This window comes from Mus pahari, chromosome 11, assembly GCF_900095145.1.
Source record: "Mus pahari chromosome 11, PAHARI_EIJ_v1.1, whole genome shotgun sequence".
Lineage (NCBI taxonomy): Eukaryota > Metazoa > Chordata > Mammalia > Rodentia > Muridae > Mus > Mus pahari.
Window position 1 is genome coordinate 15,072,874 of NC_034600.1, and position 17,253 is coordinate 15,090,126.

General features: G+C 34.8%; 1 protein-coding gene across 4 annotated transcripts in view; it reads left to right on the forward strand.

The window, feature by feature from the left end:
* Positions 1-6,045: 6,045 nt before the first annotated feature.
* Mef2c (myocyte enhancer factor 2C) overlaps positions 6,046-17,253 on the forward strand; it is a 159,148-nt gene continuing 147,940 nt past the window's right edge. For all 4 annotated transcript variants that reach the window (XM_021208750.1, XM_021208759.1, XM_021208754.1 and 1 more), the window contains exon 1: positions 6,046-6,388. The gene's annotated coding sequence lies outside the window, so the exon portion shown is untranslated. The remainder of the gene's footprint in view (positions 6,389-17,253) is intronic.

Consider the following 17,253-nt stretch of genomic DNA (forward strand, 5'->3'; position numbering starts at 1 on the left):
TTTATCTTTTGGAGTATTATAAAACTTTCAAAACCTTGTTTCTGTGAAAGACACACATGAACAAGTCAGACAGAGTCAAAACTGTGACAACTGTGATGGGGAACGCCAATAGACTAAGTGTTCAGAATGACATTTGAAGACACTAATCATTGTAAGAGGACACTGAGCGCAGTCCACTACATGCAGAACTGATGAATAACAGCAACAAAATAAGCATATTGATTTCTTTTTCTAAAAACTAAGCCTCCAAGAAAAACCCTTTTATCTTCCTGGAAGAATTCCTCATAATAAACTAAATAGAAGCAGAAAGAATTATATCAGTACTTTGCAAACCATAAGTAATACATGTCCAAAAGCAGTGAACATCAACATCTAACAACAAAAAGTCAGAGGAAAAGCATGTTAAATGCATGTATGAAGATGTTATGACTAAAACCCATTGCTATAATTAATATGTACCAATAGCAATTACAAAAAGAATCAATATTTTTCCTAATCTGCCCCAAAACTGAACAAGTTTTCAGAACATGAAAGGTAAAGCAGAGGACCAAAGAACTCATTGAGTGACCTCTCAGTCAAATCAGCAAGCTTGGAGAATGAAGCAGTCAACAGCAGCAAACAACAAGGCTCACCTCGTCTACACATAAAACTATATATACACGTGTAGACCAAAGAAGAGACATACCAACCAGGAATACGGGCTGGGCCTTATTTGAGCTTTGCTTTAAGTAGTGGAAAAGACAAAAACTCATGAGACAAAGGCAGATGTGAAAATTAGTTTAACATATTTGAGAATATGTTGGTTCTCAGGTGGAACCAACTTTTCTTTTTAGATATAGTTCATTTTTATAGTTGAAAAGGTGTTAATCATTAAAAGGCTGCTTGCCAAATTATTAACAAATGAAAATATGTTATACTTGAGATCAGCTTCAAAACAGTTTATTGTGGATATAGAATGTTAAATTGAGAATAATGAAACAAAATATGAGCTGATAATTGATGAAGACAAATGACATGGTTTACTCAAGTTCATTACACAATGTCTCTAATTGTTAGCATTCTTGGGATTGTCATAATAAAAAGGAAAAATGTTATTCCTGTGTAAATCAGTCTATGACAATTTGGGGAGACAATTAAGGAATCAGAAGCCACTAATACACATTTTCTTAATGAAATCAATTCTTTCAGATATTTGAGACTTAGATTTAAGAAATTTTACTAGAATATTGAAGACTGGTTCCCTTCAAAGAGACCATACTTTCTCCACACTGAACAATGACTACAAATAAGAATAGGTCTTTGGTGAGGAAACTGAGGTCACTGAAGGATATGCAATGACACAATTATAAAAACATTATAAATATGGTCATTATCTGTCTTTTTTTAAAAAAATAAGGCCTTGTTTATAAGAATTCTAGGAGAGATTATGCATGCTATCCAAAGGTATCTTTGCAAATATTATTTGTTGTAATTAATTTTCCATTCTTGACTTTCTTGAAAGTTTCCTGGTCTCCTGCTCACTTCCAACTCACACATTTTAGCTTTGGGTTTTGATATTAGGGTCAAAAGATCTTTGGAAATAGTCACAAATGTTTTTAAGGACTGGGGAGGTGATTTAATGGATAAAACACTTACCCAGGCAGAAAGGTCCAAAGGTCATTTGTATTCCTTTATGTGGTTTGAACCCACAGATCTCCAGAGCCTACAAAAATGTCAGGAGGTGTGGCAGCCTCTTGTCATAGAACTACTCTGGAGGTGAAGATATGCTCCTGACCCCTGTTTGTGCACACTTGCCTGAACTGACGATTTCTTTGGGAATGATCCAGCTTCCATAAGTAAAATGAAAACTCAAGGAAGAGGACGGCTTTGAGCCTCCATATGCATGTGCACATGCTGCACACAAGAAAAAGTCAAAAATGAAGGGAGAAAATGTTTTCAAAGTCAAATAGTTTATTAGAAGTATGGTTTCTACCCACTCTGTTTGTTTTGTGGTGGGAAGGCCTCTGGTCTTTTGCTTGAAAAGTTTCTCTTCTGAGCTCATCTACCGCAAAGGACGTGACCCAAGTCAAACCACGTGATCTTGAGAGGGTGACTGTTAAGTCTAAGATTTTAAAACATGTTTTATAATCCTACAAATATCAAGCAATCACGCAGTAAGTTGACAGATTGTTTTAAATCTACCCAAATTTCAGATGTGAAATACAAGCTTGCAGTGACTTTGCCTATAATATTAGCATATTAGAATTATTAATAAACATGTGTATATCTCATTTTCACAGAATGCATAAAAGACCATGGAGATTTAAACCTTGTTGTATGCTTTGAGAGCAGAATCGGCCATGGAGCTAGGCAGGGATCACCTTTGTATGCTGGTTACATATTTGAAATTCTTTGCAAGGATATAATGCAGAAATTCTAATGGAAATTTTCTAAATGTTTATCACCACTTTTTGAACTTTCATTAGAGTATCTTTCTGATATAATAGTGTTCATTATGGTCATTTTAAAATCTGCAACCCCAGGCTTATAATGCAATATTATCATGTCTTTCCATCAACAATATTAAAAACATTCATCTCTAGAAAATGTTATAAAGAAGTTGCACTAGAATGCTGATCTAAATATTTCAGTAAGTGGCAAATTATTATATGTCAGACCATGAATAGATTTTAAAAATCTTTACAAATGAGTATTATACCTTCTCATGAAAAAAATACTAATCCTTGAACTTTGACCAGTCACTTGATAATATTTTTTTAATTCAACTATTTTATCAGGGTATATTTTCCCCTTAGTCCTTAATTATTTCAGTCATGGATCCTGGTGGTTGGCATGCGTTTTTATATGATCTGAATCAGAACTGTATTGTCCAATTTTGTGACTACTAGTCATGGGGACTTTCTAATTGCAATAAACTAAATTCAAACTTCAATTTCCCTGTTCTATAACCATAGGTGGCTGGTGGTTACCATATTACAAAGTGAAGATACCAAGTATTTACACTATCACAGAACTTTCTATTGATTGATTGAACAGTGTTGTCTCACATTAGTGAGACCACTACTGAGGGACAGGAAATACCAGATGTGTGTTCTTTATTTCTGAGTCTCCTTGACTATTGAGATATGAGTTTAGGAATACATATGTGCTGACGCGGAGTTAAAGTTACATGCACGGCATCTCAGCGCTGCCGTGCTTTCTCTTCTTTGCCTGGGAATGAATCTTTAACACTCCTTCCCTCCAGAAAACGAACTATGATATCAGCAAGTGTTCGGTAGGTTCATTTTGTTCAGTACCATGATCTAGGCTAATCTTTGTCCGTCTCACTCAACTCAACAGTCTCCCAAGCTTATTTTACAACAAGGGTTTCTGTTTTAGACATCAACCTCAGACCTCAGGCTTTGTACTTGAAAATTTGTCACTAGCACAAGTAACTAACATCTGTTTTTACAGGTTCAGGGTCTTCAGGTCTCTGCAAATTTCTAACTTCCTTTTGCTACAGCAGATGTTTCTTAATTCAGAAAGGTAAATTTTGTTACATATAAAAAGATAAAAATGCATAAATAATATAATTTTATAATTTTATGATGAACTAAACACCCCTCTCAAAACTGAATGAAAATAATTTCAAAAAACTCAACCATAAGGCTAAACCAGGTGCATTTAAAGGAACTCCCAAAAGCCTTGATTTAAAAGTAGTATATCTGTATTTAGATGAGTTGTATAGCTGATCTAAGAGACAACAAATAATTCTATAATTGCAGATCATTTTAGGTTTTAAGTATTTTCATGAAGATTATATGAACATAATGTATAGTATGTCATACTGAAAGTGATTTGATTTTTAAAACAAGCTGTTTATTTTAATTTTTGGTGATTATTTTCAATATAAATGTAATTTTTCACAAAGTGAAACCCATACAAGGGAATGTTTCACAGAACTTTCATTTTCCTTTCAGGTATGTTAGAATGGCTCTTGCTCCAGAGTAACAATACCCTTATTGTTGGGTATTAAATTTCCCCAATGGATTTCACAGCTCCTAAGGAATGAATTAGTACAGTATGGTATGTACAAAAGTGTATGTGAAGAAAAAGAAAGAGGTGAGGAAGTTGGGGCAAAAGATAGAAGGCAGTGGAAGGACAAAGGAAGAGAGGGAGAGAGGGAGAAAGGAAGGAAGGGAGAGAGGGAGAAAGGAAGGGAGGGAAGAAGGGAGAAAGGCAGGGAGGGAGGGAGGAGGGAGGGAGGGAGAGAGGGAGAAAGTAAGGGAGGAAGGAAGGGAGAAATGAAGGGAGGGAGGGAGGGAGGGAGGGATTGAGGATGGCAAAAGGGCAGAAGAGAAAGAGAGAGGGGAAGGGGGAGAGAGGGAGGGAAGGAGGGATGAAGGGAAGAAGGGAGAGGTAGAAAGGGATGGAGAAAGGGAAAGATAGAGTGAAGGAGGGAGAAAGAGGAAGAAGGAGGGAGGGAAGGAAGGATTGAGGGAGAGAAGTAAAGTTATACTAACTTCCTGCTATTTCCCCAAATACAAAGTTGCATTGTGGTGATGCCACTCATTTTCAAGATTCTTTGCTGACTTAAAACATAAGCTCATTTCATTCCATAGCTCATTCCTCAACCAAGACTGAAGCCAACTAAATAGCTAGTAACATTCACCAGTGAAATAGTACCATAAACTTTTCTCAGTTTTAAATTTTGAGAATGTTTCTCTACACTTAGGTAACTGTTCATGACACAAGGCCTTTGAAAAGTGGCCTAACAAATGCTGGTGTGTGATGCAGAAGTTTGAAACTCAGTTCATTAAGATTGTGAGTAGCTGTTTTGTACATAAGAATGAGAACTGATGGAGAGGTTGGAACTAAACACATAGTTTTATGAAATATGAGGAAACCTAAGGGTTTTGTTATGACGCACATAACAATCAAAGACCTGTTTCTTTTTAGCAAGCTCCTAAAAAGTCCCACCCGTATAATTATTAAATAAAAACACTCACTTATTCAGTACTCAGCTAGCTTTTAAACTCTGAATAAGAGAAGTACACAGTGAGAGAGGTGCTTACATGGTTTCCCTGGATACTGGGTGATGCCATTCAGGTCTATGTTTTATCTGAAAGTGGGGCCCTGCAGAGAAATCAGGCTTGTTGAGTGGCTGTTTAGACACTAAGTAAATAGGAACCTTGTTTATTCTGCAAAGCAGTTTTATTTTGACCCAGTTTCTTTCTCTCATCACACCCAAGCATTGTAAACAGCAATAGTATGGTAGGACAGGTACTTTTCCCAACTCCCATTAACTCCACTTAAGAAACCATGACTGTTAAAGTGGAATCACACAAGATTTTGTCCTAACAAAATCCTCCATAGCACACTTTCTAGAGTTGGACTGTTAAATTTGTGCCAGATACATCAATGAATACCGCCTGCCTATCTTTTTCTTCCAACTGAATTTACTTACCTAAAAAAGAAATCCATCTAAAAATTCACCTGCTAATAAATGTAAATATCCTTACCTTAACCAGTCATTAAGGAATACCAGCTAAAGTCAGGGTCACACATCAAGGGTCTCCACAGAGGTGAGTTTCCACTTTAAATGGAACAGTAGCATTGTGGATTCCCAATCGTTTAAGTGCCAGGACCATCCAGTTTTGACACCGAGTCTCTTAGAGTTACAAGCTTTCTAATTTGGGAGCATGATTAATCCCTCCTATGTGATAAGTTTTAACCTTCTAATATTTCTTTGGATTGAAAAAAGCAAATGAACTGTGGTAAAGAATGGCAAATAACTGCAGTGCTTAACACAGTTTAATAACCTGAAATGAAGCAAGTGTGTGCTATGTTTCCATTAAAAAGTTTCCAGCCACAATTAATTGAACAAAAACTTGTCTTGTTCCAAGATTATTCTTGGAAATGTAATTTTAAAGCCTGTGTGAAATGAGGAAACTTAACTTTTTATACCATATGAAAGCAATTTCATTTTTTAGGAATGATTTTGGATAGACTTCCGATTGGATATTTTCCATTGGAACTAACAGTGTAGAGGCTTGGGGTGGGAGAGAGCAATTCTGTGTTCTTTTGCCAGCACTGACAAAGGTCTGGTTGTCAATGATACCTTTACAGCTAAATTTACTCCAGAGTGACATGAACAGGTGCACCCTGGCCTGCCAGACACTTGTGCAGAGGGATCACGCATCTCACCGCTTGACGATCAAGGGGGCAAAGCTTCGGTGTTCATAGAAAAGGAGAGGAGGCGAGCGCAGCCCAAACTGGGGGGTTTCTCTTCAAAGCCAGCTGGTCTGGCTTTATTCTACAGGAATTTTTTTACCTGTCAGAGTTTGGACAACAAAGCCCTCAGCAGGTGCTGACGGGAACAACTTCCTGGAGAAGCAGAAAGGCACTGGTGAGTTTCAATTGCCAAAAAATATGTACTTTTTTTAATCTCTAAAAGTTGATTTCGATATCTTAGAGGAGACACTGCTGGGGTACCTCTGTTCACAAGGCTGATGAGAGAGCTGGAAACAGAGCCAACTTACCCAACAGTGGGGTTGCTAGGTGCACAAAACAAAGCCAACAACATTTGGTGGGTTTTGAGAAAGGAGCATTTTGTAGAAAAAAAAATATTTATAGATTTAATATTACTTTCTGACTACTATTTTAAATGCGTGAGAATAACGAGTTCATCACAAATATTACATGAGACTACATAATAGCATTTTCGTTTCATTTTTATCTAGTTCTAATCTTCTTTGAATAAAATGTGATTTTCCAATGAATTTACAAAATTAAATTGTGAAATGGCACATGCTTTCCTCAAAAAAATCCCATGTGCTATTAAGAGTGTACACATTATAAGAAGATGATTAAAATACAAAGTTAATTTTATTTAATGTGCATTTAAAACATCTAAGTGAACAGAATAATTAATAATTAAAAGGAACAATATTTTCTCATTTTTAACAGGGATTTTTTTTTTAAAGAATAAAATCTTTAGAATAGATGATCAAGGAAATAATAAAGCATGTTTTTACATCATTTATTTCCAAAATTAGTACATATACATAATTTGGTATTTTTTTATTTTGTGAATTCAAAAGTTTGGTAAAAATATTTTTTTCAGAACAGGATTTTAATTAATGCAAAAGAAGGAAAAATGAGAGCACATGTTAGGACATATTTTTAAAAAGTGATTCTATTTCAAGGACTCATTCTTTTAACTGCGCTTCACAGCATTTCTCTACACATTGTTGTATTATAGCAAATTGAAAACATTTATTTAAGCAAGGAAGCAGCTCAAAGCTAGGGACTATACATAGCAAACATATGAAACCATTTTAATAAGTAAATTCCATATTCACAAGCAACATGGGCTAATGAATGTAAAAGACACAACGGCATACATTGATCAAGAATGCTATAAATTATTATGCATTAAAATCAATTTTCTGGGCTGTGGGGGGTAGGATTGGTACTTAAGAAGAGAAAAGCTTCTAAAAAAATAAATGACTAAGACTATGAAGCAAATGTTTTACTCTGATGGCGCCATAAATAATTTCCAATCTACATGTTTAATACGTATTTATAAAGTGGGAAAAATATATAAGCTGACTTTTGTTAATGACCATATTATCTAAAATATTTTTAAATTAAGCGTGGTTTGGACATAATATAAACTTATGGATATTTTCTTAACGAGACTTAATTTCCCTTTGAAAATATGAAAAAATATTTTTAAATGACCAAAAATCGTGTTTAGCCCAAAATCTAACACTCAAAATAGTAGTCTCATCTACATGCATTTCTGAAATATGTATTTTTAAAACACTGAAACTCTAAGTTACTGTTTATTATAGAGGATGGTGTGTATAATGTTCTCCAGATTATCAAACATCTTTACTTAAGTGCATAGGGCTTCACTGCTCTTTTCACAGATGCATTGTTAGACTTATTGTTGATTCTGAGATGGAAATCACCAGACATACCAAATTTTAAAAGCCATTCATCAGTCTCTTAAAGAACAAGACATGTGAAGCAAGATATTTTTCTGGTTTGTTAAATCCTCTGTTCCCAAAGAACCAGCACACTTGCTTTTGGAGAAGAAAATTGTTTTTTTACAAATCATAAGCTCTTGGGTCTACTTTGAAATTACACTTACTAAGTTTTCATGTGTATTAGTGTTGGCTAAATTTATCTTACTCTCATTAATAAACACTGTAACAGCAATAAAACAACATTAAAAACTCCTGCCAAACTATTGGTTATGACTGTCAACTTTTTATGAGTAGAGGAACCTACATTAAAATGTTAGGTAGAGTCTAATTATACAAAATATCTAAAAATGTATCATTTTCATTGTGCCAGGAATTCAGACTTGATCTAAAAAATCCACATTTTCTTTGAATTATCAGAGGCCTTAATTCCTGTTTCCACACAATGATATGTTTGTCTTTCATACTAAATCTTCAACACTAGGTCACAAGATACACACTTCAACTCTTCCGATGTATACAAACTGGTTTCTTTAATAAGTCTTAGTGAGAAATCTCAGCTTAAAATGGCACTGAGTCAGATCTGCCCTGCACATTTAAAAGATTACTTGAAATATATCTTCATGACATAAAGATAATTATTTCAGGGGCATAAATTTAATCATTCTCCTGATTCAGAGAGCCACCCAAAAGATTTTTTTTGTTCATATTCTGTATTCATAAGAAAGCTGTTGATTCTTCTATTAATTAACAATTATTAATGAACTGTGTGGTTACTAGACATCTAAAGCAACAGAGTTTCCATGTAAAATAGTTTATTTGTAAGTATTTAAAGAAGCAAAGATTATTTTGGCAGCTTTATATGTACCTCCTCATTGACCAGAAACCTGACTGACAACTGTCATCTGTCCACAGGCCAGATGTAATTTAATAAAGATAAAAATTGCATATTGCTCATCCTTGTTGATAATACCTGGTGCCAGTAAGTTTACAAATCAGAATAAGTAAACTATGGACAAGACAAATAAAAATCCCGTGGCTTCTGCCTAGCTCCATCCTCCATCATGGACTCATTTTCCATCCCTTCTTACTTATTTACTTTCTTGTCATGTCTATACATGTTTCATGTGTAGAGAGAGTTGATTTCCTTAAAGGAATTGTCAGAGACGTGGACACACTGATCAAAATATTAAGCACCCAGGCAGTGGTGTCTTAGATCGGAAGCTGTTCTTCAATCTGATGGATTTTGAGTTCATGAGATCCTTCAAAGTCACAAGAGGGAGGCTTTGAAGCTCAAACCTCTCATTTTAAAGTAACTTCATAAAACAATAAAACTGAAGCTAACTCAAAGCCTCTGCTGTGAGTAGGTGGACCCAGATTTGGGTTGTCTCTCAGGTCCATATTCAGTTTTCCTTGACTTCGATAATATGGGCAATCAAACTGACAGATGAAACGTATCACGTGAAAACTTACATGTGTAGAGCTGCTTTCAAAGCCTTTTCAGTCACTAAACAATACCTAAGCAAGAATATGTATTTGCTTACCAGAACATATGAAATGATGGTAAAGCATCAAGAATAATTGAAATGTGCCCATCTTGAACTGTTTTGGAACTTCTTTATCATTTAAATTTATTTCTAAAATGAAAATACAAATGTATCTTAAATAACATAATTTTTAAAAATCACAATCATATGCTTTGGAAAATTAATATAGAAATAAAAAAATTAGCCTTATCTTTCTGAAAGATTAGAGAACAATTAAAAGTACTAAATATACCAGAACATAACCATATATATATATATATATATATATATATATATATATATATATAATGCAAAATATACTAAAAACCTGATCCAACAATTAACTAACTTGATGTGTGTATGCTAACAAACCAAAGTGTAGCCCAAAGGCTTCATTTGTGTGTCCTAGCAAGCTCAGAACCTATAATATTCAGTAGCATTTTATTAATATATGTATTTGACATCAAGTCAAATGTTATTGATTATATCAACTACTATTAATATATTTGTTGATGATGCTGTAAAATAAATGGGTTCAATCAAGATTAAGAATATCAATATTCAGGCCGGGCGGTGGTGGCGCACGCCTTTAATCCCAGCACTTGGGAGGCAGAGGCAGGCAGATTTCTGAGTTCAAGGCCAGCCTGGTCTACAAAGTGAGTTCCAGGACAGCCGGGACTATACAGAGAAACCCTGTCTCGAAAAAAACAAAACAAACAAACAAAAAAAATAATATCAATATTCCAATAAACTCTCATTTTCTGCCCTCTATAAAGGAAATTGTTGAGATTAAAATATAACTTTCTGATTTTTCAAGGAATATATCTTATCCTTGGCCTTTAGAGCAGATCTTACAGGTAAGAAGTGAAGCTTTATTACACAGACAAACAAATTGCCAAAACAAAACAGGAGAGAATCTTAAAATATTGGTGAGATATTAATAAAAATGGTGGCTACTGTTCTCTCCAAAAGATTGTTTAAAGTAATCAATAGTTCTATGACTAATATTGCCACCTAACAACTAAATTTCATACCTAAATTTATAAATGTTATTTGCTCATTATATTACATTTAGTTCAAAGTAAAATCAGACATTTTTCAGCAGATCATTTGATAATATGCAATAGCAGCATGCAAATCAATTGCAAAGCAAATTAATCAGCAGAGAAGTAAATATATCCATCTCCAGCTATGTTCTTATTTGTGTAAAATACGGGCATCAAAACTCAATACACAAAATTACAGGATGGACAAAGAAATTTAGCCATTCTCTTGCATCTCAGTGAGTTTTAAGGAAAGTGAGCTGTCCCGTGTCTGCTTCTAAAGGACCACAAGTATTTCTCCTAAGCTAATGAGTTTGGTTCAAAGACCATCCTGGCAGGAGTGCAAGGATGAGAGTTCTAGCCCTTGTTTCTGCTATGTACTATTGTGACCAAAAAGAAATCACTAATCTCTGTGACACAGCTAAATGGATTGGGGCTTTGGGGATAGTAACATACAAACCACAAGAAAAGACATTTCAGCTAACCAAGACAGTATTCTCTCTGCATCATGGGGGGTGCCAAAAGGACTCTGGACCACTGTTGGATTTCTAGCCGCAATGGCATGTCCTGTCTTCTCCAAATTGCTGTGATTCCTCCAAATGAAGGAAATCTCAGACCGGTGTGAAACTGGGAAGTTAAACGGTGAAACAAAATCATTCTGCAGAGCATTTCTGAGTAAGCACATAGGAGAGGACTTTGGTTCCATTACAGAAAAGATCACACCCCAACATACATCACTACATGTAACTCTGAGGTTCAATATGTATTCCCATAGCTGAACTGGGTGAAAATCTAATGAATATTTCATATTTTCAGTTTTATGAATTGGAAGGAACAATTTAAGTAAAAATAGTTATGACATATAATTGCCATATGCCAACATGATAACGCTTGCTTTGTCAGATAAAAACAAACTAACAAAAAGGCATTATGTCAAAGAAGTCCTATTCTGAAACCCTAAAGATACCTGCACTAAGAGCATCAGGTAGATATGAAGCAGATATGGGCAGATATGGGCAGATATGTCTGGACAGACAGCAGTTACGTATGGAGAGAGTTTGAAGGCTTAAGCAACCTATTCCAGGAGGTGGTAATGTTGTGAAGGACTTTTCTGATTTCTGGGCAGGCTAATCCAATTACTAAATTCTTAAGAACATCTGAAAGCCTCCTTCCTGTCAGGTCCCTCTACTCAAGTCACTGAGACAATTGCTAGTCTTATCTGCAGTGAGTTTAGGCTCACTGGAACCTGGAAGTCACCAAAGCATTCACATCTGTGTTCCATCCCTAAGGTTAAATATCCTTCCATTTGACGCCACTTTACAGGGATTTCTAAAAGTTCAGTACTCCATCCGAGAATAAGGTTTTTACTCGGATATATTTTAAAAATGAACCACAAATTAAGTAATTTAGGTCCCCAGATGATATCAAGAGGTCATCCCTAAGACATACACACAAGTTACATACAGACATACATACATGCAGGTTACGTTTAGGAAGAGAGTGGAGGTGCGTGTGTGTATGTGTGTGTGTACATTTACATATATTCACGCAACGATAATTAAAGAAAAAGAGGCCATAAAATTGAAAGTGAGGGCTTCATGGGAGAGTTGAAGGGGAAAAAAGAAGAGAGAAAAAGAAATAATTATATTTCAGAAAATAAAAATTATTCGTGTAAGTTCCCCATGTTGCTTAACCTTTTATTGAGTAGTCTTCGATGAGGATGTTGTGTGTAGTGTGTCTTTGTGTGTGTGCGTGTGTGTGTACAGTCTGAGCAAAACTGGGTCTTGAAACAATTTAATTAGCTTGAACCCTTGTCCTTATTATGGTAAAAGGAGTTCATACACTTGTTGGGATTGCTTGAAAGACAAAAAGTAACAGAGAGAAGGAGGGGCTACAGCATTAGAAAGACTTCGCAGATCTTGTAGTCTTGTCTTACCAGAAGACAAGGGCATATAACAAAATGTAAGTGAACAGTTCCTGAGTCTTTCCCTCCCTCTCTCCCTCCCTCCTTTCTTTTCTTCCATTTTTCTTTTCTTTTTGAGAGAGGATCTTGCAGTCCAGGCTGGCCTCAAATATCAGGCAATACTCATGCCTCAGCCTTCCAACTGTTTGGATTATAGGCCAATGACATCATACTTGATCTCCAAGGAGCTCTTTAAAATGAAGATTCCTAAAGCATGCATGACAGTTCCCAGCTGCACACTGAAGTCTGAGGCAGATCTCTACAAGTATGAGAACAATCTGTTCGACATAACAAGCTATAGGACAGTCAGGGCTACACAATAAGACAGTCTCAAACTTGTTTTTGTTTTTGTTTGTTTTATTGTTGTTGTTTTGGTTATTAAATCAATTTTCAAATGCAGCTTTCTGAGATGGCGGGTTCATAGACAAGGAGTAGTGAAGACAGCCAGGTTTTAACTCTTATTGATTCCGAGGACTGTAACCCTTGCTTTCTATTATCATCTCAAACCTCCTCAGTGCAACATCAGTTCTTACTGCCCAAAGAGCTAGAAAACGCATGTAGTGTGGGCCCATAGCCTGAGAGGCTAATAGTAACATACAGCTAAAGCTAGAAATGTCCTTTTGGTTTTAATCATTGTCTAATATATTGAATACTATAAAGCTTAATGTAATTCATTCACCTTTTTATTTGAATTGGTAAATGATAAATATCCCTCAAAGTGAGCAAAGTCTTGATCTTATTCAAGCTGTAATACTAATTTAAGACACTAAATAATATAGTTTTAAGTAAGACAAAATGGCTTCAACTAACTCTTCGGGAAAGTTATTTTAGCAAAATACAACAGACAGTGAATACTCTAAGAATGCTTACTGCTGATCTGGAAAAGCAGTGGGCTTAATTTTCTTCTGGGTGAATTGTTTTAATTCCACAGGCTACGTAGACTAAACTCTCAAAGCCATGTAAGGCTGAGTTAGGAACATATGGTTGGTAAATATAAATCCTTCACAGACAATATATGAACCAAACCATTTTTGTTCATTATGAATCATCATTATAGTGATGAATAAGAAAAATATCACATAAGTTATGTAACAGTATTTTCAGCATAAGATCTTTGTTGGGAAATTTAATCTGTGGTGGTTTTAAAAGACTTGAAAAAATTATTAGAAGTATCCCACAGTTCTAAAATAAAAATACTTCTACACAGAAAAGATAATTGGTCATTAATATGAAAAGACCCTTGTACTAACAACTGAGAAGAGATTTATAACTGAAAATGAAGGATGAAATAAAAAGAATAGAAGGGATGAAGTGGAGGAGAAAAGGAAAGAGAAGAGAAAGTACAAGATGGAAATCATCAGTTGACTGACTGTTGCTAAAGAGGTCAAGAGAAAAAAAAAATGTTGCAAAAATTTCTCATGAAACTTTTTTACACAAGACAAGCCCTCTTTTTTCCAGTCCCCTCAGAAAGATGATTATTACTACAAAACATACTTGCCTGGTAAAAATCTCTTCAGTCACTCATATTATGTGACCACACAAAGTTGGAGAATATTTTGTTTTCATTTTTATTTTATTCCATTTTTATCTTATTTTGACAAAAGTTATCTATTTGTGATTTTTATAAAGAAGATAGAGATAAGGCATAACAAATGTTGCCCTTTGACCCTTCAACACTCCTAAATAGTATGCCCTCTGTACAAGAAAAAGTGCTTATTATAGAGGGTTCTTTAATTCCCTTCAAGAAATTACTGAGTAACTAATAATTTTACATCTAATGACTTTTAATAAAGGGAATATACATTCAATAAGCTAAATGAGAACACTGAAGCTATAACAGAAAGGACACACTTTTTAATTTATTTTAATTTATTTAATTTATATATATATAATATATATGTAACATATATATGTAATATATATATATTTATATATATATGTATATATATATATATATATATATATATATATAGAGAGAGAGAGAGAGAGAGAGAGAGAGAGAGAGAGAAGCAAATTTAAAGAATCTGGAGGGCAAGTGCATGGGTTTTTCAGAAGCAATAATTTTTTTCCTCAAGTCCTTCCTGTGCATTTGCCCTTACTTCCTTGTATACTATTAAGTGGCTGTCAATGGAATGGACTTGAGGCCATAAAAGCCCCTTTAGAAACACAGCAGGAGATTTATGGACTGCTCCAGAGCCTTTACATTAGAATGGGTTTTTTCTCTTAAAAGTTTAAAAATATTCACTTAAAGAGGTAATTCGTTGGTGGTGTATTGTGGATAAGGTAGTGGAAGCAGCAGATTCTGCTAAAATATAATCCCTGGGAATACTGGGGCTTTCCCGGCTGCTGAGCATGAAAGGACCTTGTAAGTCACATCAGTAGAGGGCAAAAAGAAGTAGAGGCACTCACAATGGAGCTGTTATTGATTTTAAAATTGCTGCTGGGTGAAATGAGCATGCCAAGGTGAAAGAAGGGCGAGTTGAACGTGAATGAAGGGAAGGGCATAAGTGGGCAAGCCTTGGTGATGTCACATGACTGCCAGACAAGTCTCAGTGACATCACATAGCTACTGGGACACAGGGGAGATCTCTGACTCCATAGGAGCCAAAAAAAAAAAAAAAAAAAAAAAAAAAAAAAACCTCAGAGTTGTAGAAAATGACTCATCCTGTGAACTTATGTGCAGACTCCTAAGTCCAATGTTATTCACTCACTAAGCAACTTAACAAGATTTCTGAGATAACCAAAATACACAATCATAGATCCTTACTCTAGGCAAGCATATACTCACTTACGTGTATCTGATAAAATCCAGTATGACTATAAAAGAAAACTTTCTCTGAAAATTATATTCTCCAGAGCACTGACAAGGCTAATATAAATTACCACCCATAAAATATGACTTATATTAGTGTAATATATGCTGATTTAATCAACATACTAGCATACATATATTTTACTTTAAATATCAAATGAAATCATGAAGTGACATAAAGTACAAAACCTGAGAGAAAAGAATATGTGTTTTAAATATCATTAAGTACCTGGTAGTAATATGTTTCTCAGGGGCATGAGAGATAAATGAAGGTGAAATAAAAAAAAGTGGAATACTTTACTGGACATTTTCTATAGGCTGAGCGAAATAAAATTTCACATCCTTCCTTCAGCAATCTGTTAGGGGTCGGTCATCTTCTCTGGGAGACCTGGGTTCTAATCTCCCGTCAGGTTTACCTTTCTTTGCCTTTGGCTCTCTCCCATAATATATACCTATCGACTAGTAGCACTGGCTTCCGGTCTCTGCCAGTGCTGTGCGTCAAATCTTTGTCTTCTACCTGAAAGAAGCTTGACACTGTACTTTTCTATCTGTAGTTCAATGTCTGTTTACTTTCCAAATGTCAAACATTCGAGGCTTTATAATCAAATCTTGGTTTTTACCTTATTTAAAACATGTGCTTTAGATTTACTATTAATCAAAGAGAGAGAGAGAGACAGAGACAGAGAGAGAGAGACAGAGAGAGAGACAGAGAGAGACAGAGAGAGACAGAGAGAGAGAAAAGAAAAGAAAAGTCATCAGTAACAACACTGATTCTTCAGCCCAGAGGTACTTCTTAAGAATACAAAGCAAATTTCTAAGGAGACTTCTAAGGGACTCAAGCAAAAATACCTGTGAGTAACTAGTGCCTGGGAGTAGCCTCTATGAAGCAGATAACCTGCAAGTAGATGTATTTTTCAGAAGCTTATTCCAGTTGTGTGATTATATCAATCCCTGCAGAATTTGATTGTCCAAAAGTATCATAGCTAAGAACAGAGTTTTGGAAATGAATAAATCTGGTTTCATGTCCTCTGACATTTATGGGCTATCTGAGCTGACAAAGTAAGGCATTACTTTACATTTTTGTTCTTAAAATCTATCAGATAGAGATAATAATAAAAGCCATCTAAAAGGCTGTAGTCTGGACAAAAGTAATATCATTTATAGAGTAATTGGTGCAATCTTAAATGTAGCAAGTGGTCATAAAATGAGAAGTATTTTGAACATACTTATTTTTATATACATACTAAAAATATTGAATTTTTGAGTATATATCTCAAGTATTACACCTAGATTATAAATACAATTGCTTTGAAAGACTCAAATATAGATAGAGCAAAGGCAAGGCAAGTCCGTTGGTTTGGGTCTTTGGCTCAAAGAAGAAACCAACAAGGAGACCGCTATTAGCTACTGATTTCCATTATTTTCTTTATGTTGTTGGCATTTTAGTCTTCATTATCACCCTATTCCAAAACATTTAGGAAACGTTCATCCAAAACAATGAAAAATTTCCTTCTTCCTAGGAAGTGAGAATATTCGGAAAATTATGTATATGCCTATTTACAATCTACATAGAACTAACACGTATTGGAAGCATATATTTTGCATATTTCTTTCCATCTTATCCAAAATTTTAAGTTTTTAAAATTACTCTGCTTAACTTAAAGTTTTAGGTTATAAATAAGATATTTTAAAATAATGTATTCTCTTTTATAAATATAATAATCATTCAAAATTACATAAAAAGGTAGAGGGAATATAGTTAGCTTTAATCATGTTGTCCCCTTCTTTCTAGACTCCTTTTGTCTTAATAAAAATGTTACCAAGAACACTACATAAAAAATTCTTTAATCTACTGATTTGGGTTTTTCTCTAATATATACTTATACCAGTAGACAAATGATTGTCCCACTCCAGACATTACTAACCGTACAAAGAG